The sequence below is a fragment of the Carassius gibelio genome, chromosome A16 (genome assembly GCF_023724105.1).
Source record: "Carassius gibelio isolate Cgi1373 ecotype wild population from Czech Republic chromosome A16, carGib1.2-hapl.c, whole genome shotgun sequence".
Lineage (NCBI taxonomy): Eukaryota > Metazoa > Chordata > Actinopteri > Cypriniformes > Cyprinidae > Carassius > Carassius gibelio.
Genome location: NC_068386.1, coordinates 996,351 through 1,013,170, shown reverse-complemented (window position 1 = coordinate 1,013,170; position 16,820 = coordinate 996,351). Strand labels below are relative to the sequence as shown.

General features: G+C 35.8%; 1 protein-coding gene across 3 annotated transcripts in view; it reads right to left on the bottom strand.

Moving 5' to 3' along the window:
- LOC128030301 (cyclin-dependent kinase 14) overlaps positions 1–16,820 on the bottom strand; it is a 144,732-nt gene that overhangs the window by 111,348 nt on the left and 16,564 nt on the right. Inside the window, exon 1 of one of the 3 annotated variants that reach the window (XM_052617801.1) lies at positions 8,483–8,750. The exons of 1 other annotated variant lie outside the window; for it this stretch is intronic. The gene's annotated coding sequence lies outside the window, so the exon portion shown is untranslated. Of the gene's footprint in view, positions 1–8,447; positions 8,751–16,820 lie in introns of those variants that run through there. One more of the 3 variants, XM_052617800.1, reaches the window with a different exon arrangement.

Here is a 16,820-nt window from a genome sequence, read left to right as displayed (position 1 = left end):
GTTAAGCTCTGATCGCTAAAGTCGACAATCTTCTGCAGTTCTAAATTAAACACTTCATAAAAATTGTCAATTATATTGTAAAATAAATAATTTGATAATGATAAGTCAAATGAAAAACATACAAAAAAAATACTTCAAAATACTTCAAATGAATAAATAATGAAAAACTAAAATAACAATAATTATAAAATAAAATAAAAACCATAATTTAAATGTAAAAGAAATTTAAAAATAAAAATCTCTAAAAATGCACAAATTTTAATAATTGTACATTAAAAAAAAATGCATAAATGGAACATTTTTAATCATTAAAATTGTTATAAAGAAAAAAATAAAAAAATTTTAATTACAAAAAAAAAACCTTAAAATTACAATTAACTTTTTTTTTTTAAATAAAATACAAATATTTACAGAAAATCAATACAATTAGTAAAAATTTAATAATTTTTTGAAACAAAAAACACTGAAAATTAAGAAACTATTAGCAAGTAAAATTAAAATAAATACAAAATCTAAAGTGTGTCAGAATAGCAAGAAAGCTCTCATTTTTTCTGTGCCTTTTAAACACAAAAACAAGATCAAACCCTGCTTGCAGTGAAAGTAGATCCACTTTAGTTCAAAAACACACTCCCTGCGATGTTCAGATCTTCATCTCAGTTCAGACAACGATTCCAGGCTCTCAGCAGCAGTATTACAGCCCATCCACACACACCCACACACACACACACACACACACACACACACACACACACACACACACGAGCATTAATCTACAGCATGTGAACCTACCGGCCACTCCATCGCCGCCGGACTGAGAGCAGCACAGAAAGCCCAGAGCAGCATGTCATGTCTCCGATTAAACATTCACGAGGAACGTCCCGCGAACGCCTCAATATATTCACTTACACGGGCCGAGTTTCACCAAACACACCTCAGTATGAGAGCCAGACTCGAACGCTTACAGCAGATCAATGTTGACAACTTTAATACTTTTGTGGAAACTGTGATGCATTTGATTCTTCAGGATTCACAGCATTATCTAAATATGAAATTTGTACGCTACAATAAAACAGATGTGTGTGATAAAGAGTCAGAGATCTCTGAAGAGAGAAGCTCATATTGAACAGAAACTGAAGTGAAATGTCATGCAGAACAGGTCGAGTTAAATGACATTTCTGTGTGTTCTTCTTCTCGTCCTGACAGGACAGTATTTGAGACATGAACATGTAGGTGACATTTCTCAGAGCGGCTTCGGAGCAGAACTGAGCCGCCGTCACAGTCTCTGAACTCATCGCTTCTGCATTAAAAACCGTCTGAACGTCACAGAGACATGTTTGGCTCTTTGTCTCTGTGTTCTCAGACTGCAGACAGACTCCGCCTCCTCTGCTGTCAATCAGACTGCACAAAGACTCCGCCTCCTCTGCTGTCAATCAGACTGCAGACAGACTCCGCCTCCTCTGCTGTCAATCAGACTGCAGACAGACTCCGCCTCCTCTGCTGTCAATCAGACTGCACACAGACTCCGCCTCCTCTGCACGTTTTAGAGACTGTTTGCATTTTAACAAACAGTTTGAATAAATTCTTTAATCAAATAATAAAATCGAACAAACAAAATTTTCATTAAAAAGTAAATAGAAAATGTCAAAAATAAAACTTATCAAATGACAAAAAAAAAAATACCAAAAAATTATTTTGAAAAAAAATAAATAATAAATACAATTATCAAAACATGATAAATCTTATAAATAATAGAAATTAATATAAAAGGAAATAAATTAAATTTAAAAAATGAAAATATATATAAAAAAGAATTTATAAAAATACAAAAATAAATACATAAAATTAAACAAAAAAAAACAAATATTTAAAAATAAAAAATATATAAATAAAATAAAACAAAAAAACAGGAATATAAAATATAAATGTAAAAACAGAGATAAATAAATGAGCAAAATTTTGAAAAAAAAATGAATTAAATTATAACAAAGAAATGACTTAACGACGTCCGAACATCACTGCAGCAAGTAAACACTAATCTAATCGAATTACTAACAAGCCTAGGATTCGGGCTACTAATGCACTACTGTAAATAAAGTTGCATTTTGAAAAATTTCAGCAATTAACCAGTAAACTAATCCTGATATTACAACATTAAAGTATCATCATCTGAGCACACTGAGTTTTCTGAAGCTCTCATGGACAAGAAATAATCAAAAGAAAAAGCTCATCAGTCTTTAATCACAAACCCAGCAGCGGTTTCTTCATTAGATCTGGATATTTTAGCCTGTTCTTGTTTCTGTGAATTACACATAACCCGTCTGATGCTTCTGAGGAGTCACGTGGGGCACAGAATAAAAGCCTCTGAATACTGAGGGGAAAAACACCTGACAAATAGAAAAGATATAAAAGTATAAAAATAAGTTATGAATAAATTAAATATATTCATGTGTGTATGTGTGCTATAATTACATATAAAAAATAATAATACATAAATACATAATAAATAAGAAAATTAAAATTAAATTAAACAATAAATAAAAATCTAAAACACACACACAAAAAAAACTATAATTAATAAATATTAATAAGTTAATGTGAACAAATAATCAGAAAAAAAATGAAGAAAGAAATTATTAGGAAAAATAAGGTATGAAGTATAATAATTTGAAAAATAGGCAAGCATAAGAGTGAAGAACAACATAAAAAAAATATAAATTATAAAAATAAAAATTTGAGAAATACATTTTTAAAAATGAGTAAATTAAAAAAGAATGAAAAAAAATATAAAGATTTAAAAAAGATTTTGAAAAACAAATCCAAATATTTGATTGCAACATATAATCATTGCTCTTAATAATGTTCAACGTCTGTTTGATTACATGATCTCCGTATATTTCTGCCATATTTACATCAATATCACCACTGACAAGCTTCTACTAAATACATTGTAGAAACTAAAGTTTCTGTAAAGCTGCTTTGAAACGATTTGTATCAAGAAAAGCACTTTACAAATAAACTGGAATTGAAAATAACTATTTAGGGCCACTTCAGATCATTTTTACACCACATATTTAGAAATAAATAAGTAACTGTAAATCTCTTTACAGTTCTGAAGCAAACAGAGCTGAGCTGTAATGTAATGCGATGTGAGCGTGAGCTGTTTGCCCACGGCGCGGCTGTCAGGAGCGTCACTGCAGAATAAATGACTGAAAGAGACTCCAGCAAAAAATCTACAGCTGAGAAACAATGCTTCATATTTAAGAAGCCACTGGGAAAACACTCCCTGATCACAGAAACTAGAGCAAAGAGGAAATCATAAATAAGTCATGCAGATGCCTGATAATGATAATGCTGGGCGATGATGCTAATGCATTACATCTCTGCGTTTCTCAGCCGTCTGATGATATAATGTGCAGTGAGAGGGTTTCCAGTCGCTTCATCGTCTGATCTCTTCATCATGAATGAATCTGAGAATTATACAGACTCAGACGACTGACCAAGACTTGATCACTTAACATGCAACATACTAGCTGTTATTCAGAAGATAAATATCAATTGTGTAAATTGGACAAATGTAATCTACTGTTTGCAATCAAACAAATGTTTGGGGTCTGTACGATTTTTTTTAAAGAAATCAATACTTTAATTCATCAAGGATGCATTAAATTGGTCAAAAGTGACAGTAAAGACATTTATAATGTTGCTAAATATTTCTATTTCAAATAAACGCTGGTCTTTTTAACTTTCTGTTCATCTGTGAATCCTGAAAAATTACAAATATATCAAAGTTTCCACAGAAATATTGAGCGGCACGACTGTGTTCAACATTGATAATAATCAGAAATGTTTCTTGAGCAGCAAATCATCATATTATCCTGATTTCTGAAGATCATGTGACACTGAAGACTGGAGGAATGATGCTGGAAATACAGCGGAGCATCACAGAAATACATTACACTTTAACACAGATTCACACAGGAGACAGCTGATTTACATTAGAATAATATTTACAAATTTTACTGTAAATAAAAGCAGCCTTGATGAGCAGAAGAGAATTAATTATTATTTGAAACCGAACAGTCTGCATTCTTCCTGTCAAATCAAATATACCGTCTGCTCTATACTCGACTATAATCTGTTCAGTTACTGATCAACACTTAGTTTCTCTGATGACTGAAACTATAAACTCGACTACAGTGAATGAAATCCAGTTCGTATGAACGGCCAACAGATAGAGACGCTTCAGCACGCAATGAGCTGCATTTCAAAACTTGGGAAACTTCTCCAAGTGTGTTAAAACATGAATTGAAACTTCTCCAAGTGTGTACTGATTAAAAATCAAAAGAGTTTCGCGTCCTTGACTGTGAACTCCTGTGATTAAAGTTCGTGCTAAGCATCAGTTTCACAGAGACTGGATGGAAAAGAGGGCTGTACTGTATTAATGACAGAAGTGAGTTCCTGACGGTGGAGATGTTTAAGGGCTGTTTGGCTCAGGACGTGTTTCTCAACATCACCAGCGTCAGCTCAAACTCGTCTCACTGCGTTCAGCAGAATAATGTCTCACTGATGATTTCACTGGGGATCAACTGATCGCATTCTTTACAGGAAGATAATCAGAACCAACACCTGCTTTCTGAAACACAACACACTGCACATCTTGGGCCTTCCCTCTACATTTCACCTTTCATGTGCTGAAAGCGACAGAGAGAGAGAACGACAGAGCGACAGAGAGAGAGAGAGAGAGAGAGAGAACAACAGAGGGACAGATAGGGAGAACGACAGAGCGACAGAGAGAGAGAACGACAGAGCGACAGATAGGGAGAACGACAGAGCAACAGAGAGAGAGCAACAAATAGGGAGAACGACAGAGAGAGAATGACAGAGAAAGAGAGAACGACAGAGTGACAGAGAGAACGACAGAGCGACAGAGAAAGAGAACGACAGAGCAACAGAGAGAGAGAACGACAGAGCGACAGATAGGGAGAACGACAGAGCAACAGAGAGAGAGAACGACAGAGCGACAGAGAGAGAGAACGACAGAGCGACAGATAGGGAGAACGACAGAGCGACAGATAGGGAGAACGACAGAGCAACAGAGAGAGAGAACGACAGAGCAACAGAGAGAGAGAACGACAGAGCGACAGATAGGGAGAACGACAGAGCGACAGATAGGGAGAACGACAGAGCAACAGATAGGGAGAACAACAGAGCGACAGAGAGAGAACAACAGAGCAACAGAGAGAGAGAACGACAGAGCGACAGATAGGGAGAACGAAAGAGCAACAGAGAGAGAGAACGACAGAGCGACAGAGAGAGAGAACGACAGAGAGACAGATAGGGAGAACGACAGAGCAACAGATAGGGAGAACAACAGAGCGACAGAGAGAGAACAACAGAGCAACAGAGAGAGAGAACGACAGAGCGACAGATAGTGAGAACGAAAGAGCAACAGAGAGAGAGAACGACAGAGCGACAGAGAGAGAGAACGACAGAGAGACAGATAGGGAGAACGACAGAGCAACAGATAGGGAGAACGACAGAGCGACAGAGAGAGAACAACAGAGCAACAGAGAGAGAGAACGACAGAGCGACAGATAGTGAGAACGAAAGAGCAACAGAGAGAGAGAACGACAGAGCGACAGAGAGAGAGAACGACAGAGAGACAGATAGGGAGAACGACAGAGCAACAGATAGGGAGAACGACAGAGCGACAGAGAGAGAACAACAGAGCAACAGAGAGAGAGAACGACAGAGCGACAGATAGGGAGAACAACAGAGCAACACAGAGAGAGAATGACAGAGCGACAGAGAGAGAGAACGACAGAGCGACAGATAGGGAGAACGACAGAGCAACAGAGAGAGAGAACGACAGAGCGACAGAGAGAGAGAATGACAGAGCGACAGATAGGGAGAACGACAGAGCAACAGAGAGAGAGAACGACAGAGCAACAAATAGGGAGAACGACAGAGAGAGAATGACAGAGAAAGAGAGAACGACAGAGTGACAGAGAGAACGACAGAGCGACAGAGAAAGAGAACGACAGAGCAACAGATAGGGAGAACGACAGAGCGACAGAGAGAGAACGACAGAGCAACAGAGAGAGAGAACGACAGAGCGACAGAGAGAGAGAACGACAGAGCGACAGAGAGAGAGAACAACAGAATGATAGAGAGAAGGATAGAGTGATCGATAGAGAGAAGGTCAGAGCAATAGATAGATAGATGGAGAGAAGAACAGAGCAATAGATAGATAGATGGAGAGAAGAACAGAATGATAGAGAGTGCTGGAGGATCGTTACAGTGAGTTCAGTCTTGTGTCGTAGCTAATCGTATCTGAATCACAGATTGATATTTGTAGCAGATGTTTGCTCGGGAAAGAGAAGCAATGGTCAACAGCAGTGAGCTAATGACTAGATTTGCATAACACATCTAACAAATGGAGAAACTGGGTGATTAAAACTTTGTATCTATGACAATTAAGGGATGTTTACTCCCTTGTGAAGTTAATTATGCACATATTTAATGCGAGCGGCCGGCGCTAATGAAAATCTTCAGCACGAGCGAGTCTGTGTGACCTCAGCTTCATCTGATCGCAGTTATGCTTAAAACATAAGCAATCGCAGAAAGATAATCACATCTGAGCACAAACTAATGTACATGCTGGTCCAGTCTGGTTTAATCTGGTTAGTTCACCAGCACAGCATATAGAGCGAAGCCGCTTAAACTAGTTAACAACTATGCACAGAGGTTTTTTATTTTACATTTCTTTCCTTGTTCTGAATTTGAATTCAACAAAATGTAGAAGTGAAATTCAGTGCAGTTATGTTCAATTTTAAAAGCACAGTTTGTCAAGTTTAACTATAAAGGATGGATAGACGGACAGATAGATAGATAGATAGATGGACGGAGGGACGAATGGACGGATGGATGATAGATGGATGATAGATGGATGGATAGATAGATGGATGGATGGATGATAGATGGATGATAGATAGATGGACAGATGGATGGATGATAGATAGTTAGATGATGGATGGACGGATGGATGATAGATGGATGGATGGATGATAGATGGATAGAAGGATGATAAATGGATGATAGATAGATGGACAGATAGATAGATAGATGGACGGAGGGACGAATGGACGGCTGGATGATAGATGGATGATAGATGGATGGACAGATAGATGGATGGATGGATGATAGATGGATGATAGATAGATGGACAGATAGATGGATAGAAGGATGATAGATGGATGATAGATAGATGGACAGATAGATGGATAGATGGACGGAGGGACGAATGGACGGCTGGATGATAGATGGATGATAGATGGATGGACAGATGGATGGATGGATGGATGATAGATGGATGGACAGATGGATGGATAGAAGGATGATAGATGGATGATAGATAGATGGACAGATAGATGGATAGAAGGATGATAGATGGATGATAGATAGATGGACAGATAGATGGATAGAAGGATGATAGATGGATGATAGATAGATGGACAGATGGATGGATGATAGATAGTCAGATGATGGATGGACGGATGGATGATAGATGGGATGGATGATAGATAGATGGACAGATAGATGGATGGATGATAGATGGATAGAAGGATGATAGATGGATGATAGATAGATGGACAGATAGATGGATGATAGATAGATAGATGGACAGATGGATGGATGATAGATAGTCAGATGATGGATGGACGGATGGATGATAGATGGATCGATGATAGATAGATGGACAGATAGATGGATGGATGATAGATGGATCGATGATAGATAGATGGACAGATAGATGGATGGATGGATGGATAGTCAGATGATAGATAGATGAGTCTATCTATGGATAGATAGATGGACTGATGATAGAGAGATGGATGATAGATGGTGGATGATAGATAGATAGATAGATAGATAGATAGATAGATAGATAGATAGATAGATAGATAGATAGATAGATAGATAGATAGATCAGCACACTCTCAGTGTTAGAGATGGAGCGGATGATAAAGCAGCTGATGGAGACGCAGGAGATCGTGATGCTGCGGAGCACAAACACAGATGAGAGGAGAGCGGCCTGCTTCTTCCTCCATCATCTCTCTTCCTCCCTCCCTCCCTCCCTCTCTCCCTCAGGGCAGGAAGTCTTACGCTGAGCATATCGCAACAACAACGCATCCCTAATACACACACCATATCCTGCAGGACAGATGCATGAAGCATGCGTCCTGTCTGTGCCACAATCCCCCGTCTCAATAACCCAGAGCGACTCTCAGGTGGGCCGACCCGCTCCGGACATGACAGCGTGTCACAAGCAGTGTGCCTCAGTGTGTATCCCCTGTGAACACATTAAACGTGATGAGGGCAGCGTCTGTCAGTGTTGGAGCCCATCAGCATGCACTGAGAGGGAGAAAGGGACGCGGCGCTCTTACCTTATTGCAGCCACTGTTTGCAGGAAACTGCTCACCTGAGTGCCTCTCGCATGCAGACGAAACACATGCAGGCCAATGGCTGCATTCAAGACATCTCTCAGCGCCTCGGACGGCTGGAAGCCCGGAGATCGTACTAAAGCAGAAGGAACGGTGAAGGCGGGGGGAATCTTTCAGTGTGACGTCTCCAGCACCGCTGCGTGACACAGACTCGGTGCACCGTGCTCACAGCGCTCACATTACAAACACCACACAGTGTGGCTCCTGCACTCTTGAGCCGTGCAGACGTGGGGAAGCGAAGCGGCTGTGAGCAGCGACCCCCGCGAGAGAGAGATGGTCTGATCCGGAGGAGTTTGAGGAAGCGGAGGCTACAGCAGCGTCTGCTCTCTCTCTCTCTCTCTCTCTCTCTCTCTCAGCTATTGATTCTCTCCAGTCCTACACGGCTTCAGTGAAATATGAAACGCAGGTCTGCCAAGCTGCCGTTAATCATGAGTAACATTAACAACAGTATCAGAAAGGATGACACGCTCCAGATGTCCAGAGAGAGAGAGAGAGAGAGAGAGAGAGAGAGAGAGAGAGAGAGAGGTGACACTCCATTCAAACCCACATCTCTGTGAGCGCATCATGTCCATGTGCATGAATTATATTTTTCATACTGAGCATTAAACCTATTTTTAGTTTTTAGGAACATTATTAGTCTTTGCATATTCCTTACTATTCCTTATTAGATGAGAACAATATTTGACGGGAAATGAGCTGAATAATGACACTGACGATGCAACATCAGCACTGTTATTTTACTGAATCATCACTGAAATAAATGCTCTATGAAATCAGTTTTCTTTTTTTTCCTAAATTCCATTTTTTAGGTTTAAATTTTTCTTTTTAGGTTTTTTTTAGACTCCTTTTAATAGTTAAAAAAATTTAAATGCATGTCTAATTAAAATGTATATGTTTTCACATCAATTTTTTTTTTTTGGACCAAATTCTGTGTTTTAGCATGTTTAATTCTTTGAATGAATAAAACAACTATTTTTTATTTTTTATTCTTAAAGTAGACCTATTGATTTTTTCCCTCAGAAATTCTGTGTTGTGTATTTTCTGGATATCAAATGAAGGCATAAAACATTAATTTAATTTATCTTTTAATTATTGAAAAGTATTATTTATTTTTTGGAGGGGGCAAATAAAGGCTATTAACTATTAAAATTAAAACATGGAAGAAATATTGTGTGATTATTCCTTTAGTATTCTATGTACATTCTACAGTAAAATAGTAAAAGTCACAATGTCTTCAAATCAAACCAGACTTTTATTTTGACAGGTTGCTGTGAACACTTTTACAGTTCTGTGTATGTGAAGCTAATTTTACTCAAAACAAACAGTTAGATGCTCATGAAGTGACTCTCAGTGTTTATTTATAATTCATTTATTCATTTAGAGAGATGACGAGACGCTAAATTTCAAAACACAATTATAAAATCTTTAACTAATAACTTAAATAAACAAAAAATGTCTAAAATAAAACACAATAATTATAATATCATTCAATGATTCAGCCACGATCTCCTTCACCAGATTCCGACACTACCCTGATTTTTTAATATTCAGCAAACACATGTTTTTACAGTAATGTGAAATGCTGAATTAGAGCTTCCCATCTAACATCAGTGTTTTTAGGCACGGTCTACACTATCTGAAATGACTTGTTTACCTGGACAAGCTCCACAGAGCTCGACCTCACACCTTCCACAGATCGATACGACTCGGCCGTCCACTTGAGGTCACCGCCTGACCTATAATTCAATGAAGCGGGTCTTCCTCACACAGAAACACTGTTTGCTTTATCAGCAGCGCAGGAGAGGTTTGAGCGCTAACCTTGAGAGACGAGTCTTGAGAGAGATGGGAAGAAAAGAGGCTTTATCCCCAAACAACAGCATGAAGCTCTCAAAGCCTCGGTCTGCAGAGAGCCCACATGGAAAACGTGTTAGGAATCGAAACAATAAAATAAAACCGTTCACCACAAAAGATGTCAGAAAAAGTGTGTATCTTCTAAAATCTTTTAGCATTTATATAAATAAGGGACAGTCATTTATTAATGACAATTAAATGCAATGTAAAAAAAAATTGCTTATGTTTCAAATAATTAATGCATTTAATATAATACTTCTAATGTAACACTTCACATCATTTTAATGGTATATAAATATATATATATATATATATATATATATATATATATATATATATATATATATATATATATATATATATATTAGTGCTGTCAATCGATTAAAAAAAATTAACTAATTAATCGCACAATTTTTTAAAATTAATCGCGATTAATCGCAATTAAAAGACTGAAACTTTTTGCATATGTAAATGTAAAATGTAAATAATTAATGTAAACTCAAGACAAAGAAACTATTTAAATTCAAAATATGATTGTTTATTGGAATTTTTGTTTAACTTGTAACAGATTTTCTCATGTAAACAACATACCTGCAATAAACCATCAATATCCTCCAAATTAACTGTTGGCTTGAAAGCCATATTTATTACAGAAATAAAAACACAGGCATGTAAGTACCATTTGAATTTCAAAACAATCAATGTCAATAAAAAACAAAAATGATTTCCATGTTGAATTCTAAGTGGACTGCAAAAAATTTCCAAAGTATAGTCATTGCCAGTGCTTTAAGTGGGCCGGTATGCACCGATACTCAGTACCGCCACTTCCAAATATAGCTCTTGAGCGTACCGCCACCTCTCCGTGCGCCCAGAACGTGCTTGTAGCGTACCGGTACGCTCATTTGGACATCTGTTTTAATAGAGGTTTTAATCTTTTACCTGCACTGCCGATTTTCAGAGCGCCCTTCACAATGCAAGCTTCCTAATTCATCCCACCCAGAGCAGAAACTACATTACCCATTCACCCGTAAGTTACACAAGTGAATAGCACATGTTTCGCTTTTCCCACTGTTAAGTGTCAACAACTCAACGTGGCCGGAGAAGGTGTGTGAAACTCGTTGTGAGTGTACACAACACTCGGTTCGGTTAAAAATCAAATACAGTTAACAACAACATTTAATATGTTTTCTTGGCTTCAGACTCTGAATACTGCAAGAACAAGACCAGAATCAGATGATTCGCTGACTGACACCTCACCAAATTCGAATCTTATCACTGCAGGTCAGACTCAAGCTAATAAAGTAATGCAGCTCTTTCAGGAATGGTGACCAGACAGGACAGAAAAATTCGGGACAGTCCCGAAATCTAAACTGTTGTCCCGACTCCTGAATCTGGCCTAATTGTCCCGGAAGTTATACTAAAGCAACGTTTATTGTCTGATAAACATTAAAAGCTGTCTGTGGAGGTTGAGTCGTCCTGCAGCCCCCGCTGGCTGTTCTTTGACTGCAGCATCTTTTTTTCTAAGTTCTAAAAAAATACCGTAGACGGCAAGGCACAAATTTAAATATTCATTTATCTAATTAATCTATAGCCTATGCACAAAGACAATATGATCTTTTTGTCCAATTTTTGTTTTAAAGCTTGATGAAGAGAGAGAGCGCAAGTTGCTGCAGCTGAGGAGGACAGTGATGCACGCGTACAGGAGTGATTGACAGTTCGCGGCACTGTGTACAAAAAATACTCCGCTACACAATTATTTCCTTATTTTCGTTTAAGCTTATTAACGTTAGCGTTACAGAAAGGTCTGATTTACGCACTGTTACAGTCATTGTTTTTTTTTTTTTAAACAATGACATTTGAGTTCATGATTTTAATGTTGCTGTTTCTTGTGGCAGACTAAATGAAGAGTAATGTTTCTTGTGGCAGACTGAAGAGTAATCCGGCAGAGTTTTATACTGAAACTTTCCGTCTAAAAGTCCTTCCTTGGTCTTATCCATATTTCTTTGCACGTTGAACACACATAGGCCACAACCAGAAATAAAAAAAACTGCAACCGCGTTAATTGCGTTATTTTTTTTTTTACGCGTTAAATATTTCAAATTAATCGAATGCGTTAACGCGCTAATTTTGACAGCACTAATATATATATATATATATATATATATATATAGACCATTTAAACTAAAATTAACTAAAATTAGATTAAATGAACAAAATACATCTAAAATAAAATTATTTTTATATTAAAATTCATTAAATAATGTTAAATGATTTATATTTCAACTTAAATCAACTACTAAATTAAATAAATAAAATAGATCTAAAATAAAATTATTTTAAAATTAAAATTCATTCAATAGTTAAATTACTTAAATTGTCTACTTAAATGAACAAAATGCTTCTAAAATAAAATTATTTTAAAATTAAAATGCATTCAATAATGCTAAATTATTTATATTACTACTAAAATAGTTGATCAAAATACATCTTAAATTGTATCATTTTAATATATAAAATAATTCAGTAATGCTGTCAAACAACAACATTTTATTTTTATTTTATAATGTTCTTAAATTACACCATTTAAATTACTTCAATATAAATTAATAAACTAAATTAACATTTTACTGAAATCAATTAATTGCTTTCCATTCATGAATCAGCAACTTATGAACTGGAAAAAATAAAAATAAAAAATAAATAAATAAAAACCACCAGTCACAAATTGTGTAGCTTTAGCATTCATATAAAAAAGGCAGCTAAATAATTATATTATCACAGGGAGAGTTGTATAAGATGAAATGGATGGAGTGGAAGATGAGGCATAATAAACTGCTGCTGCCTGAAACTGCTGCTGCGGGTCTGAGCCAAAATGGCCGCCTGGATTTGAAGATAACCCAATTCTCTGAGATCTTTGTAATGAATCGCCGCTGAGCGACTGATGGAGTTTTGATCTGAACGTGATCTAACAGAGATCTGGCCTTAATCTGCAACTACTACAGATACACACTATACACTACCTGCCGCTCGGAGAGTAAGAGGATAAACTGTAGATATGAATCCATAACCATTTCAAGAACACATACTGCAGAAACCGGATGGTAGTGTACAAGGATGCTCTTCTGAACAGTTATTCTCTGTCTTAGTATGAATAAAGAGGGAACTTCATTATCAAACCAGTCGTCAGCGTCTTATTTCCATCTCATCGAGAGGAACTGAGTCTGAACAGAGACGCTTTTGAGACAACAATATCATCATTGTTTAGTTATAAAGGGACTCGGATGTTTCTCTTGAAAATCTTCATATGTAGATTTAATCATATGTATTTATATAAAACCCATATATAAATATCAGGATATATATATTCAAGCGTTTAAAGGCAGGTGTTTGTGAAGTGGGAGCCGAAGCAATCAGCTAAAGCGAATAACCCGACTCTTCTGACAGCAGCTGACGAGTGTCGGATGATTTCGGGAGGTGTTGAGTTCATCTGCTGGCCTACTTTCATCTGAAAACCTGAGAACGACAAACAGCGGCTCTGTCCTGATACTACGAGCGCCCTACACAGACAGCAGGGCTAGGGTACACTAAACCTTACATTACATTCTTTCAGTGCTAAACCGTTTGTTAGAACTGTTTGATAAACTTTATATATAATTATTAGAACACACACACGCATATATAATTAAAATGCACCAATATTTCTGTGTTTATAAAACATTCTGATTGACAGACCATTTTTCTCATTTTAAGCACAAACCTCTCGTAATTTTGGCATCAAATATCTAAATATTCTTAAATTAAGATACATTTACTCGAGAAATATATATATATATATATATATATATACACACACACACACACACTTTTAGTTTTGTTTTACTTATTAAAGAAAGTTATTACAGTTATTACAGAAATGGTGGCTGTATATATACAGTACAGACCAAAAGTTTGGAAACATTACTATTTGTAATGTTTTTGAAAGAAGTTTCTTCTGCTCATCAAGCCTGCATTTATTTGATCAAAAATACAGAAAAAACTGTAATATTGTGAAATATTATTACAACTTAAAATAATAGTTTTCTATTTGAATATACTTTAAAAATAATTTATTCCTGTGATGCAAAGCTGTATTTTCAGCATCATTCCTCCAGCTTCAGTGTCACATGTAACATCAGTCGATCACATGATCATTTAGAAATCATTCTAATATTCTGATTTATTATCAGTGTTGGAAACAGTTCTGCTGTCTAATATATCTGATCAATAAAAGGTTCAAAAGAACTGCATTTATTCAAAATAAAAGAAAAAATTCTAATAATATATTTTCTTTACTATCACTTTTTATCAATTTAACACATCCTTGCTGCATAAAAGTATTGATTTTATTTTTTTTTAAAAAGAAAGAAAAAAATTACTGACCAGTGGTGTATATCATTATTACAAATTATTTAGATTTTAAAAAAATAGCTTCTTTTTTTTTTTTTACTTTTTATTCATCAAAGTATCCTAAAAAAGTATCAGATGTTCTGAAAAAATATTAAGCAGCAGAACTGTTTCCATCTTTGATAATGAATCATCATATTAGAATGATTTCTAAAGGATCATGTGATAATGATCCTAAAAATTCAGCTTTGCATCACAGAAATAAATGATCATTTAAAGTATAATACATTTAAAAACAGTTATTTTAAATTGTAATAATATTTCACAATATTACTGTTTTTTCAGTTTTTTTGATCAAACAAATGCAGGCTTGATGAGCAGAAGAAACTTCTTTATAATAATAGTAATGATTTTAGTTATTAATACTTGAAAGAACTCTTGTTTTTTGAGAAATTGATCAAAATGAAGTGAGTTTATGCTTAAAACAAGAACAAATATTTGATCCAAAGGGAAAACCAGTTTAGTTTTCTGCTTCCACTGGCAGATATTTTCACATTATTTTGATTAACTTTTTCAGAAAACAAGACTTCATAATATCATTTTGCATCTTAAATTAACGCATCTTGATTTAAAGATGCGAAGATATTTGTTTTGGAAAACAAGACAAAAATATCTAATTTCTTATGTTAACCACTCGCTCTAAGTTCAAAGTTCATGGTTAGCTAACGAGCCAATCCATTTGTTTGGCAGAACAGCGAAAGATAAGAGGCGAAAATCATAACAAATCATCCGGCCTTTTGTCTTTCTCACATATTCAGCAGCAAATAACCTCAATTGACACCGTAATAGGATTCATTCATCACTCTGAGCCACGAAGCGCTCATTACAAACATCTTGCAGGTCGTTAATCTGCGCATTAATAAAGCCAGTCAGATGGGATCTCTTCATTAGGCCGTCTCCTCACAGGAGAATCCCAAAACTAAAGTTTGTCATCGTCAATGTGCATGAAATGATATTGATGTGCTGGATTTGGAGGCTCAGATTTAAGCAAATATATTCAAGAATTTGAGCTGATTTGCATTGTCTGTGAATTTACCTGCGAGACTCACATGAAAACAACGTTTAATTAAACAGAAATAAAAAAATGTGTAAAGAAAATAATTTTATAAAATTGTATAAAATTACTTCTAGATGTTTTATTAAATGATATATGCAAAGAAAATTATAAATTATTTATTTTTAATTTTATTGTATTTATTTATGTATTTTTCTTCTTATTATTTTTTACTTAAAGCATACACATATAATATATTCAAGAATCTGAGCTGATTTGCATTGGCTGTGAATTTGCCAGCGACACTTTATAAAATGTATTATAGTTTTATAAATATAATTTATTATATATATAATTTATTATTTACTTGAAGCATACACAGATATATAATAGATTCAGGAACTCTCCCGGTGACACTCACACGACAGCGGATGAAAACAGTGTTTCGTTATAAAGCAGAAGCAATTCTTCAGAAGTCAGTCTCGGGGAAAACTGACAGGTTTAACACTGTTTTCACAGTTTCACAAACCAAAAATTACAATTCTGTCATGATTTGCATGATTAAACCCACATGCTGTTATTTTTGTTCCTCATAGAAAACAAAACAAAAGAGCTTTTTCATACAATTTCCCAAATACATTCACATGTGTTTGCAACTACACAGCAGCAGTGTGACCATACTTACTAATAAACAGACTGAAGCGTTCCCATGAGCCTCGGCTGCTCTTCTGTTAATGAGGTACAAATTAATCACAGGTCAACGATCGAGGCAATCAAACACCTTTCCAATATTGTGTGTGTCTACGATCGATGTGAAGAAGAGCCGAGGCTGATTCAGATGCAATGCTTTAAACACGGCTCTCCTTTACAAACTGACCGATCTGTGAATCGATTCAAAACTGTGATTCAATGATTCATTTTTATCTTTTAAGTGATTCATATTTAATCACAGTTGACGGGAAATATATATATATATAATCACATTTCTGACAAAATAGGCAAAGCAGCGAGTCAAACCCAATACACCT